This window comes from Phyllostomus hastatus, unplaced genomic scaffold (genome assembly GCF_019186645.2).
Source record: "Phyllostomus hastatus isolate PE091 unplaced genomic scaffold, TTU_PhHast_1.1 phas_scaffold_345, whole genome shotgun sequence".
Classification (NCBI taxonomy): domain Eukaryota; kingdom Metazoa; phylum Chordata; class Mammalia; order Chiroptera; family Phyllostomidae; genus Phyllostomus; species Phyllostomus hastatus.
This window is the reverse complement of record NW_025334024.1, coordinates 2,154,378-2,169,548: the sequence shown is the minus strand read 5'-3', so window position 1 is coordinate 2,169,548 and position 15,171 is coordinate 2,154,378.

Sequence of the window (15,171 nt, the reverse complement as noted above, 5' to 3'; positions counted from 1 at the left end):
ACTTTCATCGGCCTAAAAAAAAATCCCTGCTCTCTCTGGGTGTCACCTCAACCCCCCACCATTCCCTCCAGCCCTAGGCAACCACTAGTATATTTTCTGTCTCTGTGGACTTAGATATTTCATGTAAATGGAATATCTAAGCATACGAATGCTATTCGGTCTTTGGTAACTGGCTTCTTTCAATCAGCATGATGTTTTCAGGGTTCTCCCAATTTGTAGCAGGTATCAGCCCTTCATTCCTATTCATGCTGATTGATATTCCGTGTGTGGATGGGCCACATTTTGTTTATCCATTCATCAATGGATGGTCACGTGGGTTGTTTCCACTTTTAGGCTGTTATGAATAAGCTGTTATATGCAGTCTTGCACAAATTTCTGTATGTTTTCATTTTTGTTGGGCATGAACCTTGGCATGGGCTGCTAGGTCACGTCGCTGTCAGTGGAAAGCGAGCTCTTGTGGTGTCACGAGAATCTAGCGTCCCAGGCCTGCGTGGGAGGGTGGGGCTCTGCCGTGTGGTTTACTGATGATGTGAAATCATGGGGAGCTCCTGCTGACTTCCTGATGTCTCCTCTCCATCCCTCTGCCATGGAAATTCAGGGCCAGAAACACAGTCGATGTCCAGAGATTCTATCGTAGCACGGTGCACTCCAGCATCTGGCTGGCTTAGTGCGTGTTTCCAGCTGTAGTCCACTGCTGTGCTGCAGAATCAGGCTCCCTCCTGGAGCCTGCGTGTGGAGGCCCCTGGCCAGGGGCTCTGTGGCTGCTAGGACCACGTGGCTATGGAGGGAGGACACATGAGTGCGTGGGGCGAGTGTGTTATTGGGTGGGCAAGAGAGAGGACTTCTTTGTTCCCATGGGATTATGTTAGCTTGCGCTTGGCAAAGACAGGTGAATTTTCAAAAGAACCAGTCAACTTCCCAAGCTTTCACAGGCTTTGGATGGGTTTACACTCCCTAGTTAGACTGTCAGGCCTCTATGGTCCAGCACCTCCCCTTTTGCCCCGCAACAATCCTACACTGGAGTGGGAGGGAGGAGTGTTAATCTCCTTGGTGGAGCACAATGCTGCGGTCCCCTGGAGTGTGAAAAGCTGTAGCTTCCTGGCCAAGCAAACCAGCTTATGGTCCCCAGTTCATCAAACTCAGTGTCTGGTTCCCTTTCCTTTTCTAAATAATTACCATATTTTGCCATGTATAATGCACTTTCTGCCCAAATTTTTGAGGGAAACGTAAGGACTTGCATTATTCATGGGTATAATGACTACACACCATGGGCACAATAATCACGTATACACTGGGCACACTAACGTGGGCGCCCATTGTACACAGCTAAATACTGTAGATAAATACCAGCGCTAACAATATGGCAATTCTGTGTTGAACTGTTTGGGTGGGAAACTGCCAGACTTGTTTTACACAGAGGCTGCACCGTTTTACATCCTCACCAGCAGTCATCTCCGTGACCGAAAAGCATGCCGCTCTACCAGCGCGCGCTGGCTACAGGCCAGCCTGGGGGAACTCGGCATCTTCTCGCAGGAGGGGATGCTGGTGGGGAGAAGTGCCCACTGTGGTGACATGACCAGCCCCGGGAAGGCCAATGTCTTGGGAGTGTCCAGGGTGCCCTTAGTGGTCCACCATACACGCAGTGGCCTCTGCAGTGCCTAAAGGTGGTGTCTGGCCCAGAGATTTGCTGTCCGTGACCTTGGCTCTTCACCCAGAGCTGTCGTGCTTCTCTGGTGTCAGGAGTCTCCTGGGAAGGACAATCGGTGCAAACTCCTCACTCCATGGGCAGAGGGGGGCAGAGCTTGATTAAGTCTCATCGTTTCTAGGGAATCTCACAGAGTCCTGGACAGAAATCTTATCCAGCTCCCTGATCATGTTTTGCCTGATGAGGAAGGTTCTCAGTGACTCAGGGTACCAGAAAGTTCCCTTTGACGTGGAGAAATTCCACATAACAGGGGGAGGGGCTCCTGAGTGCAAAGAACACAGAGGCTCCTGCGGGGGAAGATGCCACATGAACAAATATGGAGAGAGGTCCAAGCAGGCACTGGCCAGCGGGGACACCAGAGCTTTATTGCAAACACATTGGATGTTCGAGGAAGTCCGCAGAGACATGTCAGTTGGCACTGTCCCGTGCCCAGAGAGGGGGCCCCCACTGCAGGGCTGCCTGCTTGCCTCTGCCTGAGTTGTGTTTCTGGCTGTAATGAGGCCTGGAAGTCCATCAGAACCCATGCTTGGCTGAGTATCAGAGGCTTGGACTCCACCCTTGACTCCCAAGTGACCTTGGGCAAGTCCTGGCCTGTCCTGGGTCTCAGTTTGCCTATCAAAAGGAGCGTGGGACCCACTTGACAATGCTCTTGGCCCTCCAAGCTCTCCCAGGAAGCTGGGCTGGCTGCACAGTGGCCTTTGGACAGCAATCCTCCGAGTCTGCTCTCTGCTCTCGGGGACTGTGGCTCCCCCAGAGGACGCCGGGTGGAATGTGTTTATGTTCCTGAGCTGAGGAATGCCTGGTTCCTGGAGACCCGCAGCCCTGGCTGGGTGCCTGTCCGCAGGGAAATGCCCAGCATCCGCAGAGCCCGTGAGCCCCCCAGTGGCAGGGAGGGGGAAGGGACAGCTTCCCTAGACGGTTCCGTTTCCACAGGCACGGGGATCCACGCAGAGTGCTGAGGTTCTCTTCTTTCTTCATTTGCTCAAAATTTAGCTCAGCGACCTACACTCAGAGGGCATTTAATAAATATTAGTTGAATGAATACATTTGTTCATTCGTTCATTCAGCCAATGAAAAATGTTGAAACCTCATGGGCAGGAGCTGCGGCTGCAAAGGCTAGCTCACTGAATGCTCACCACGGTGGCCGTGTGGGGCCAGGACAGAGGCCCTCACGGTCTGGTTTGGTCTGCACAGCACCCTAGAGAGGTGAGTGCTGTCATCGCTTTTCGAGGAAGAGGGAATGCCAGGGCAGGGGGGCAGGGACCTGGACCCAGGACTGCCTGCCCTCAGGGCCCCCTCTCTGCTCCACACTGCCCTGTGCCCTGGGGCAGACCAGGGGCTAATCCTTACCTGCCCAAGTCAGGCTGGTGGTTTTGGCAGCATTCGTGTTGTGGCAAAGTTGGGGAAGGGTCCACAGACAGCCAAGGTGTCCCAAGAACCCAAGAGGGAACAGGGGCCACCTGCACACTGGCTGGGATGGTCCCCATCGTGTAGGACTGTGTGAGGATGCGGGGCACACAGCAGAGCTCGATTTCAAAAAGCCAGTCACCCTGTGCCCACTGTGGGCCCACTAACTTCACAGATGGAATGGGAAGAAAGGGTCAGGTCTTGGGGTGGTGGTACTGTGATATGATGATGGTGAGGATGGCGATGGTGCCACCCACCTTTGGAAGCCACACATCCCAACAGCACCAGGGTGCCAATCTGTGTAGCTCGTAATGTAGGGACTTGAGAGAGTTATTTGAAATCCAAACCCACTGCAGCCTCCTCTCTACCTTCTAAAGATGGTGGGCGGCTGCATGAGTGTCCCGTGGCTGCTGTAACAAATGACCATGAATTTAGTGGCTTAAACAACACATTTATTTTCTGACAGCTCTGGGGATCAGAAGTCCAACAGGACCTTGAGGTACTGAAACCAGGGGCTGCAGGGCTGTTTCCTCCAGGAGGCGCCAGGGGAGAGCCCGTTTCCTCCTCTTTTCTAGCTTTTCAAGGCACCACCGGCCTTGGGGGTGTGGCCCCTCCCCACATCCTGTGGCACATCACTGTCTCCCCTCCTGCGGTGAGAGTTTTGTCTGCCTTTCTTTTACAAGGCCCACCCCCATAATCCAGGATCCACCACCATCTCAAGATCCTCAGCCATGCCTGCAAACTCCTTTTGCCATGTCGGGTCACATGTCTGCAGAGTCCAGGGATCAGGACAGATGTCTTTCAGGGTCATTACTCAGCCCACCACAGTGACCTAATGAACCCAGGGGGAATGCATTTCTGCACTACTCCCTGCCACTTACCAAGACTGGAGGTGGCCAGAGAAGGATCCAGAAATACAGATCACAGCCTTTTCTTTTTGCTGTGGGACCCAGCATGGGGAACCTGTCCCTGTGGTGCTCAGGGAGCCAGACATGACCCTACGGTGAGACCCCGGGAAAGTGGGGACAGTGGTTTCTGCAGACCCCACCAGCAGAAGCCTCATGGGCACCCAGTTTACTGCCCCTTCTTCCTCTAGCTCATTTGTCCCCAGATGAGCCTCCTGCGCAGATGCAGCCACCACCCTTGTCCCAGGGCCTGCTATGGCGAGTTCCTGAGACTCTGAATTGCTTTTGTAAACTGGGGCAGCAGCCACCTCTCTGCATAGCAAAGGGTCAAGTGTACAGACTCAGGGAGAGCTGAGTGGATGCTGCTGGCCCTCCTTTCACGAAGGCCCCTGTCCTGACAGGGAGGAAATAATTTGCTTCTTAGCACCAACCCAGACTGGCTCAGGCCAATTTCATAGCCAAGAACATGCAAGAACAACCCACTGCTAGTGGCCCTCAGATCGTGTCTTGTCACGCTGTGGAAAATCTGTGACACCCGTGGTGCAGTGAGGCCTCACAGGGGCGGGCAGGGCCTCCTACTCAACAAGTGAGCGCCCAGTGGGCGAGGCTCTGCCCCTGGGGAAATAGAGCTGGGAGGTGGGCCAGGCTTCCTGGCCTCCGAGCCAAAGGCGGCCCAACTCCATTTGTCTTCTGAGTTACATTGTTGTCCTGGACGCGGTCGTTTCTTTCTGGAATAATAATATTCTTTTATGTTTATAAAAGGACCGCCAAGCCACTCGGTGAGAGGCCCGTTCAACCTGGGGATGGGATCACTAAAAACCAGCAGCAGCGGCAGAGCAGTGTCCATAGAAGGAAGGTGGACGAAGCAGGGTGAGGACGGCCAGAGAAGCCTGGATCCAGGTCACTTCCCGGGCTGAGACCCACAGAGGGGGCGTGATGACCAGAAATGACACGCGCGTCCTCTTAAGGCCACATCAATTGCTCAGTTCAACATTCACATGCTTCGCACTCTGCAATCTCTCTCTCTGGAGTTTTGCTACCTGACCCATAGAACCGTGGCAGTCTTCCCAGTGGCCTCCAAGGCCTCTGACCTCTGACCCCTGACCCCCTGCCTTCCATTTCCCAAGTCCACTGCAATCTGACTCCCGAGCTCCCCACCTTGCTTCTGGTTAGAGCAGCCCTAGGCTTGGCCTGATCCCCCCTTTCGGTGCCCACCTGCTTCCCTTTCCAGGAAGAAACCCCCAAGAAGCCAGGTGCTGTAGCTGGAAGGCCCCAGCCTGGGTCACTGCTGTTGTTTCCTGCTCCCCCTGGGTCACTGCTGGGTCACCTGCTCCCCCTTCCAGGCCGCCACCATCACCAGGGAAAGGCAAAAAACTGTGCTGCTCGGTTGATGCCCCCTGGCCAGTACACCCAAGCCCTCGTGGACTGCCCAGTGCAGTGGGCATTGCCTCCCCTGGGGACCGAGTTGGAAGTTTCTGGAAGGAGGTTGTTTGTCACAGTGATCAGGAGCCCTGACCACACTTGGAGGGTGCCAGGCACAGATTGTGGCCATGACACCCAAGCAGCATCCTTTGTCCACCTGTTTTAGGACATCCTGTGACATACTCATGCAGATGGAGACCCTGATATAACTGTATGTGTCTGGAACCAAACTCCTTTGAACAGACAGACAAGAAGCATGGTTTTGCGTGTGTATGGTCTGCACTGTTGCGAGGCATGCAACTTTTTTAAAAATAAATATTTATTCAATATAGACAATGTTGAAAATGTTCTGAAGAAGAAAGAAAAGCTGAGGGTTCTTAGAGTTAAAAGTATGTTTGAGAAGAATCAGTTCTGCATTCTTAGCCTCTACATTGGTCCGCTAGATGTCAGGTGGTCTGGATGCATAAACAGTTTTCCTTAGTCCTTCAGGGGGTAGTCAGAGGTTGATCTGAGGTAGGATGTATACATCGTATGTAAGCAAGCATTGAGGAGAAATTTACATCAATCAAGATTTTCTGCCCAGTGGGCCTTTCAGTCCCCAGATAAGGTGTGAGCCTATTGGCTAAGCCTTTGAACAGCTTCCTCATCTGCAGTGTGAGCAAAATCCAGAGGCTACCCACAAAGACCAGGCATGCAACTATTTTGCAAACGGTGGGGACATTGTGTTTTGTCATAGTCAGAACTTTGTGAAGATGCTTTTCACCATTTGGAAAGCCATGTGACTGGCAGGTAGATCCCACTCTCCTCACCTGGGCCAGGTGCCACCTGTCACCATCACGCTCATGTGAGCCTGCGTGCCACACGAGCTGTTGGCAGGTGCATTTCCCCTCCCCGGGGAGGTACGGATGAGCATAGCCACATTGAAAAACATGGGATTTTATGTGTATTCCTTTTAGATCTGCTGCATATTACAGTGGGCACACTGTGAAGTTGAGGAAATTGTGTGGGTTTCCATGCATTTCGTTTCAGGATGGCAACGGGGACGTGAAAGTATTTGCCATGAAGAGGGCGCTGGTCTGCTGGACCAGGCACCGTTGTTTGACCGGACTTCCCCTAGTGGTAGTTCCAGTGTTTTTCCCCCTAGCTCTGTCACTTGCTCTTCTTAAAAAGAAAAAGAAAACTTTAATGAGGTATAATTGATATACAAAATCCTGCACATAGTTAATGTGCATAATTTGATGAGTTTGGATGTATACCCTGAAGTCACCACCATCAAGTAACAAAATGTTGCCTTCACCTCCAAACGTTTCTTCATGCCCCTTTCTTATTGCTTTTGGGTTCTTGGTTTTCAGTGGTAAGAACACTTAAAATGAGTTCTATAGTCTTAACAAATGCTCACATGTACAGCACAGTCCTGTTAACTGCAGACACTATGTCACACAGCAGGCCTCTCCACTCATGGTCCAGTGCTTTTTAAAGAAAAGTTATTCTTCACCTCTTATTTTAGACTATTGCAAACATACAAAAGAGCATAATTAACCCCATGTAGCCATGACCCAGCTTCACCTCAACATTTTGCCACTTTGCAAATCCTCTTTCTACTACTTCCACTCCTTTTTTTGCCCCCAAATTTTAAAGCAAATTCCAGACTTTATGTTATTTGCATGTATTTTATTTTATTTTATTGTTTTTTAAAGATTTTATTTATTTATTTTTAGAGAGGGAAGGGAGGGAGATAGAGAGAGAGAGAGAAACATCAATGTGTGGTCGCTGGGGGTTATGGCCTGCAACCCAGGCATGTACCCTGGCTGGGAATTGAACCTGCATCACTTTGGTTCACAGTCCGAGCTCAATCTACTGAGCTATGCCAGCCAGGGTGCATGTATTTTATTTTTAAAGCATACTTTATTGATTATGCTATTACAAGTGTCCCATTTTTTTCTCCTCTTTATTCCCCTCCGACCTACAACGCCCTCCCACCAGCATTCTCCCCCTTAGTTCATGTCCATGGGTCAAACCTATAAGTTCTTTGCCTTCTCCATTTCCCATACTATTGTTAACCCTCCCGTCTATTTTCTACCTACCATCTATGCTTCTTATTCCCTGTACCATGTCCCCCTCTCACCCCTTCCTCCACCCATTAATAACCCTCCATGTGATCTCCTTTCCTGTGATTCTGTTCTTGTCCTAGTTGTTTGCTTAGTTCATTTTTGTTTTTGTTTTTTTAGGTTCAGTTGTTGATAGTTGTGAGTTTGTCATCATTTTATTGCTCGTATTTTTTATCTTCTTCTTTTTCTTAGATAAGTCCCTTTAACATGTCATATAATAAAGGCTTAGTGATGATGAACCCCTTTAACTTTACCTTATTTGGGAAGCACTTTACCTACCCTCCCATTCTAAATGATAACTTTGGTGGATAGAGTAATTTGGGATGTAGGTCCTTGCCGTTCATGACTTTGAATACTTCTTTCCAGCCCCTTCTTCCCTGCAAGATTTCTTTTGAGAAATCAGCTGGCAGACTTATGGGAACTTCTTTGTAGGTTTCCTTTTCTCTTGCTGCCTTTAAGATTCTTTCCTTATCTTTAATCTTGGGCAATGTAATTTTGATGTGGCTTGTGTGTGCTTGGTTGGGTCCAACTTCTTTGGACTCTCTGAGCTTCCTGGACTTCCTGGAAGTCCATTTCCTTTGCCAGGTTGGGGAAGTTCTCCTTCATTATTTGTTTAAATAAGTTTTCAATTTCTTGTTCTTCCTCTTCTCTTTCTGGCACCCCTATGATTCAGATGGTGGAATGTTTAAAGTTGTCCCAGAGGTTCCTAAGCCTCTCCTCATTTTTTTGAATTCTTGATTCTTCATTCTGTTCTGTTTGAATGTTTATTTCTTCCTTCTGCTCAAATCATTGATTTGAGTCCCGGTTTCCTTCTCTTTACTGTTGGTTCCCTGTATATTTTTCTTTATTTCACTTTGCATAGCCTTCACTTCTTCCTCTGTTTTGTGACCATACTCAGCCATTTCTGTGAGCATCCTGATTACCAGTGTTTTGAACTCTGTGTCTGATAGGTTGTCTATCTCGTCGTTGCTTAGCTCTTTTTCTGGAGTTTTGATCTGTTCTTTCATTTGGGCCATATTTCTTTGCTCAGCACACCTGTTATGTTATAAGAGGCGGAGCCTTAGGTGTTCCCCAGGGGAGGGCAGCCCATGTCTCTGTGTTGTGATGCTGTATGTGGGGGAGGTGTCAGAGAGGGAACAGTACTGCTTGCTCAGCTCTCAACCAGCTTTCAGGCACTTCCCTCTCTCTCCACAAGCAAATTGGGCCCTTCAGGTGCTGATCCCTAGGAGGGTGGGCTTCTGTGTGTTCTAGGGCCTTGTGGGCCTCTCCAACAAACTCTCCTGTGAGGCTGGAAGTTTCTCCCACCACTGCATCCCCCACAAATTTTTACAGCCAAAAGTTTTGAGGCTTTCTTTTCCCCACACTGGAACCCCACACTGGGTTGCACAGTCTATCTCGCTCCCCAGTTGTTCCTCCTGGTTTTTCTGCACACAATTTTGGGACTGCCTGGTCTACCAGCTGCCGCCTTGCTGCATGTCCTCTCCTCCCCAGCTGCCTGTGTCTGTCCTTCCTACCCATTTGAATGAATGTTTCTTCTTTAACTCCTTGGCTGTTGGGCTTCCATACAGTTCAATTTTCTGGCTGCTCTGGTTTTTTTGTTTTTAAATATATTGTTGTCTTTCTTTTGGTTGTGCGAGTAGGCAAAGTGTATCTGTCTCTGCCTCCATCTTGACCAGAAGTCACATGTAAGTATTTTAGTATCTTGTCTCACTGATGAAGACTAAAAAAAAGTGCTCATCATGCCATTGTGATGCCTAACACAATTAGCAATATTTCCTTAATACTGAGCCATGTTCAAATTTCTCCAATGATGTCTTTATGTAATTTCTTAAAATCAGTACTCCAGTATAGTTTACACAGTGTATCTGTTGTTTTTGTGTTTGCGTCCAGATGCTTTTTCTCACTGGCCCCTTTTTCTTTTCTCCAGGACCAACCCCCGCCCCCATTCTTTCTTGATTTTTTCCAGAGAAAGTCTTCTTTTTTTGTGATTTGTGATTTTTATTGGACACAGTCAAGAAAAAATCCACTTTGTCCCTGCCATCATGGACAGTGTAAATGAGAGCGAGAGACGAGCCTTAGAAAAAGGAGCCACTTGATGTTGCTGGCAAAGGACGGAGCTTTTCTCCTTTCCTGTCCACTCCCTCCTACCTGCTCTCAATTCAGCTCCCTCCCGCCCCCAGAGGGCCCTCGTTTATTAATTAACTCTGCCTCCTTCCAATGCCTCCTTCTGCATGCTCAGAAGGACACCTGTTTCCCCAGCCTGCAGAAGAAACCACCTTTCTCTCCTTCTGGCAGGACTGCCTGTGTTGATGATAACTGTAGGCCCTTGTCCATTCATATATAAGCCACTGGGCTGAGCCCCTCACACACGTCAGCTCAGTCATTCCCACAGTGATCCCTGGAGACAGGGGCTGCTGTATGTCCCAATCACCACCAAAGCTTGGCTGAGAGGAGTTTGTAACTTGCCCCAAAGTCACAGCTGTTGACCTCCAAGGCAGAACATGTCTCCAAGCAGTGCCATGGAGCTTTTTATGCCCACGGCTGAAGCAGATGAATTAAGGTGGACACTTTTTGCACCTTTGAGTTTAGATGAATTAAAGCAGCAGTTGGCAAATTACAGCCTGCAGACCATATCCAGCCACTGCCTGTTTTTGTAATTAAAGTTTTATTGGAACACAGCCGTGCCCGCTCATTTACACATTGCTCTGGCTGCCTGGGTTCTGTAATCACAGAGCCCAGTGGTTTAGACAGAAATCATAGAACTGCAGAACCAGAAGTATTTACTACCTGGCCCTTTATAGAAAATGTTGGCTGAACCCTGAGGTGTACATTTGACAGGAGAAAGGAAGGAAGAACAAAAGAGAGGAAAGGGGACCTCTTTTTTTTTCATAAACTTAAATTATTTAATGGCTTCTTGAACTGGCTCTGCAAAGGATTCCCTGACAGAATCCTTTTCTAAAAGGTAGGAGATGCTAGATCATCAAGGTGAAAATCAAAATCGTAAGTCCTGTGTCTGAATTCTAAGGATATGCTTCCCAAGCTAATTGAATTCCCTGCATGAACTAGTTAATTTAAGTTTTTGACAAGAGGAAGAAAAGAGCCATGTTGGTGGGTGTGTTTTTTCTTTGCCTCGATTCCATCAAGTAAAATCTCAAATCATTCCTCAATTTACTCAAATGCCAGCACCCAGTTCGGATGGGCTAGAGACAGAAACCCCTTCCCTCAGAATGGATCTCGCTGCTCCCCAAACAGGCCTGATTTATTTGTGTGTGGGGACAGATGGTGTCTGCCCACGGTGGGCATCTGACTGGGGCCGGGTATCCGTGGTCTGAGCCAAGTGCCACCTGACTGCATACGGCCCGGACTCTAGTAGGGAGGCGTTTCTTCCTTAGGGGAACCTCTCAGAGCCACCACCTGTCTGGCTCCAGGAGGCCTGGCCAGGTGAGTGTATTTGATTCCTGACAGGGAAGTTTTAAAAGCAGAAACGGATTCTCCCAGAGTTCTGGAGGCCAGAAGTCCAAGAGCAGGGTGTCAGCGGATGGCTTCTTCTGAGGGCTGTGAGGGAAGTCTGCTCCAGGCTTGACTTGCAGACGGCGGTCTTCTCCCTGCGTTCTCACATTGTCTTCCCACTGTGCACATCCCTGTGTCCTAATCGCCCCTTCTTATAAGGATACCAGTCATCGTGCATTGGGGCCCACCCACATGACTCATTTTAACTTGGTTACCTCTGAAAATGCCCTGGGTCCAAACACGGTCACATTCTGAAGTCCTGAGGGCTAGGACTCCAACATGACTCCGGGGGACGCAGTCTGCCTGTAACAGTGAGATGGAGCCGGCACAGAACGCTTTGGTGGGGGGTCACCCCAGACTGTGGGTACAAATGGGGATGTGAGACACTGAAAACAAGGGACAGTCTTGGCCCTCACCTCACGACCAGAGGACCCCAACTCTTTCCCTAGTCAAAGGCTCCCACCAGCATGTCTGGGGGCCAGATGGGGCATCAGAACTAACTCATCCATGGTCTTTGTCTGGGCTGCTGTGGCTGATCCAGTGACATGGTAACACTATTGGCATTTAGTAGGCAGAAGGCTGGGAAAATTAAATATCCTATAATTCTGGGGGATACCATAAAGAGCTATCCTGCCCCAGGATACCAACAGTGCCCCCTGGAGGAATGGCTAGAGACATGGTTGAATTCTTGAGGGAAAGCCACTGGGCTATCATATGCATTGGGGGTGAGTGGGTGCCCCTCACTAGCTCCTCCATCTGGAGGGGTCTCCTGGCCTCCTCAGTTGACCAAGGGGCTCACACCTCCTCCAGCAAGGCACAGACTGAAATGGAGCATTTCCACCTCTAGCTTGGCCCCCCTCAGCTTTTGAAATATTAAAAAAGAGATTACTGAGAAGAATAATACTAATCAGAATTTATTGTGTTCAGCACTTCACAGACATTTTTGCATTGAGTCCTCAACAGTGCTACCAGGAAGGCACTATTGTTTTTCTCTCTATATAGGAGGAGGCTCAGAGATGGGAGGTCACCTGGCCAGTGTCACGCAACTAATAGGAGGTGCACTGGTACCTGAGTCCTGGGTAACTCCCAGGCTTTCCCATTCCTATGCTTCAAAACATGTAAGCAAAGACAACCATGAACAATGATGCTGATTGGATGAAAGGATGATTTGTCTGGCCTTTGCTTCAAAACAAGCCAGGGCAGGCGGCGATGGCGGGTGGAGATAAAACGAGATGGGTCTCCTGTTGAGGAGGGTGATGGACACATGGGGTTCGTTGTGCTTTGTCTCTTTGATACATGTCTGGCATTTTCATTGTAAATAGTTTTTTAAAAATAATATTGACTAAATATACCAGATAGCCTTGAATATAAGGCAAGTTTTCTCCCCACTCTAAGAAATGTATCCTTTATTACAAAATGAATATACAGAAATCATCCTATACCCTAATAATGAACAATCAGAAGGAGAAATGAAGAAAATAATCCCATTCACAATTATATCCAAAATAATAAAATACCTGGAATAAACTTAACCGAGGAGGTGAAAGACCTGTGTTTGGAAAACTATGACATTGAAGAAAGAAATTGAATAGGACACAAAGGAGTGGAAGCATATACTGTGCTCATGGATAGGAAGAATTAATAATGTTAAAATGACCATACTACCCAAAGCAATTTACAGATTCATCACAATTCCTGTCAAAATACCAATGTTATTCTTCTCAGAACTAGAAAAAATAATCCTAAAATTTATATGGAACCCTAAGAGACCCAGAATAGCCAAAGCAATCTTGAGGACAAAGCTGGAGGTATCATGCTGTCTGATCTCAAACTATATTATAAGGCTGTAGTAATCAAAACAGCATGGTACTGGCACGAAAACAGATACATAGACTAATGGAACAGAATAGAGAGCCCAGGAATAAACCCACATCTATATGGTCAACTAATCTATGACAAAGGAGGCAAAAATATACAACAGTCACTTCAGCAAGTGGTGTTGGGAAAACTGGACAGATACATGCCAAAAAATGAAACTGGACCACTCTCTTATGCTGTGTACAAAAATAAAGTCAAAATGGGTTAAAGACTTAAATGTAAGGCCTGAAACCATAAGGTTTCTGGAAGAAAACATAGGAAGTAAACTATCTGATGTTAGTCTGAGTAATATCTTTGCACACACATCATTTTAAGCAAAGGAAACAAAAGAAAAAAATAAATTGGATTTTACAAAACTAAAAGTCTTCTGCACAGCGAAAGAAACCATCAACAAAACAAAAGACAACCTACTGACTGGGAGAATATATTTTCAAATGATATATATGATAAGGAATTGGTATTCAAAATACGTAAGAAACTCCTACAACTCAATAATAAAAAATAAACAGTCCAGTTGAAAAATCGGCAGAGGACGTGAAAAGACATTTCCCCAAAGAAGGCATATGTATGGCAAACAGACATATGAAAAGATGCTCAACATCACTAATTATCAGGGAAATACAAATCAAAGCCACAGTGAGGTATCATCTCACACCTGTCTGAATAGCCATCATCAAAAAGTCAACAAACAGGTGTTGGCGAGGATGTGGAGAAAAAGGAACCCTCTTGCACTGTTGGTGAGACTGCAAACTGGTGCAGCATCTGAGGAAAACAGTATGGAGATTCCTCAAAAAACTAAAACTGAGTATACCATATGACCCAGCAATTCTATTTCTGGGTATTACCCAAAGAAAACAAGAACACTAATTGGAAAAGATATGTGCACCCATGTTCATTGTAGCATTATTTACAAAAGCCAAGATATGGAAGCAGCCTAAGTGTCTGTCAATGAATGAATGGATAAAGAAGATGTGGTGCATATATATATATATATGCACAATAAAATATTACACAGCAATAAAAAAGACTCTTACCATTTGTAACAACATGGATGGATGTAGAGGGTATTCTGCTAAGTGAAAAAAATTGGGTGGAGAAAGACAAATATTGTATGGTTTCACTTGTACGTGAAATCTAAAAACAAACCAAGCCAAACAAACACAACAAAAACAGAATTACAGAAACAGAGATCAAAGGGACGGTTACCAGAAGAGAGGGGTGGAGAAATGGGGGAATGGGGGAAGGGGAATTTAGTCAACAATATTGTGATCAGTTTGCATGGTGGCAGGCGATAACTAGAATTAGTGGGGCGATCACATGGTAAGGTATAAAAAATGTCGAACACTATATCGTACACCAGCAATATAAGATTGTATACCAATGATACATAGAAATAAAGAATGAATTTAAAAACAGAGGAGAAAATGTATCCCTCACAGCAGGAGGGGTGGTAGACGTGACAGTGACAACACAGAGTGGAGCCATCTATCAACCACGGTGGGAGCCGGGCGGTGTGTGTGCCAGTGACCGTCACACACACTCCGTCCTACTTTTGTGTGTTTGAAAATCTCCAGTGTGGAAAGTAAGTAAGAACAAAAGTAAAGGAGATCAGCTTAAAAAGAAATTCACCTAATAATTATGTCTTTACAGGTCAGTCTTTCAATTATTTTATTCTGAACAACTAAATTTGTTTGGGGAAGACACCTCGTCTGGAGATGACCTCAAACAAAGCCAGATCAGATCCTCATGGGGGTAACTGGAGGAAACGATAAAAGAGGAGCCCCCAAATTAACCTAGATCTAGCAAATCTTCCTCTGGTGGGGATGTCTGAGTATAGACATCGCAGTGAATAAGCTGTTTAAAGATCCCTTTGAAAAGGAGTGTTTTAAGTGCTTCTGTTGTGAAGGCTGAAGATCTAAACCTACAAGTCAAATAGAGGAAAACAGTCTTCATATTTTGTAATGGAGATGTGTACCGTGGTGAAGCCATTGTCAACAATGTCCTGAATGAATGTCCCTCAGAGGACTCAGAAGAGAAAACAAGATGATGTGCCCTGGAAAACTGAGTTTGAAGACTCAATAAGTGGTTCTCAAAGATACAGACACTGATGTTGACCATGTGTGTGAAGAATTTGAATAAAATTGACTCAGGAACTATGAAATGGAAAAAGCCTTATTTCTAAATTAATGTATTGATTTAAGGGGCATCAACCAGCGTGCCAAACAAAACAATCGTG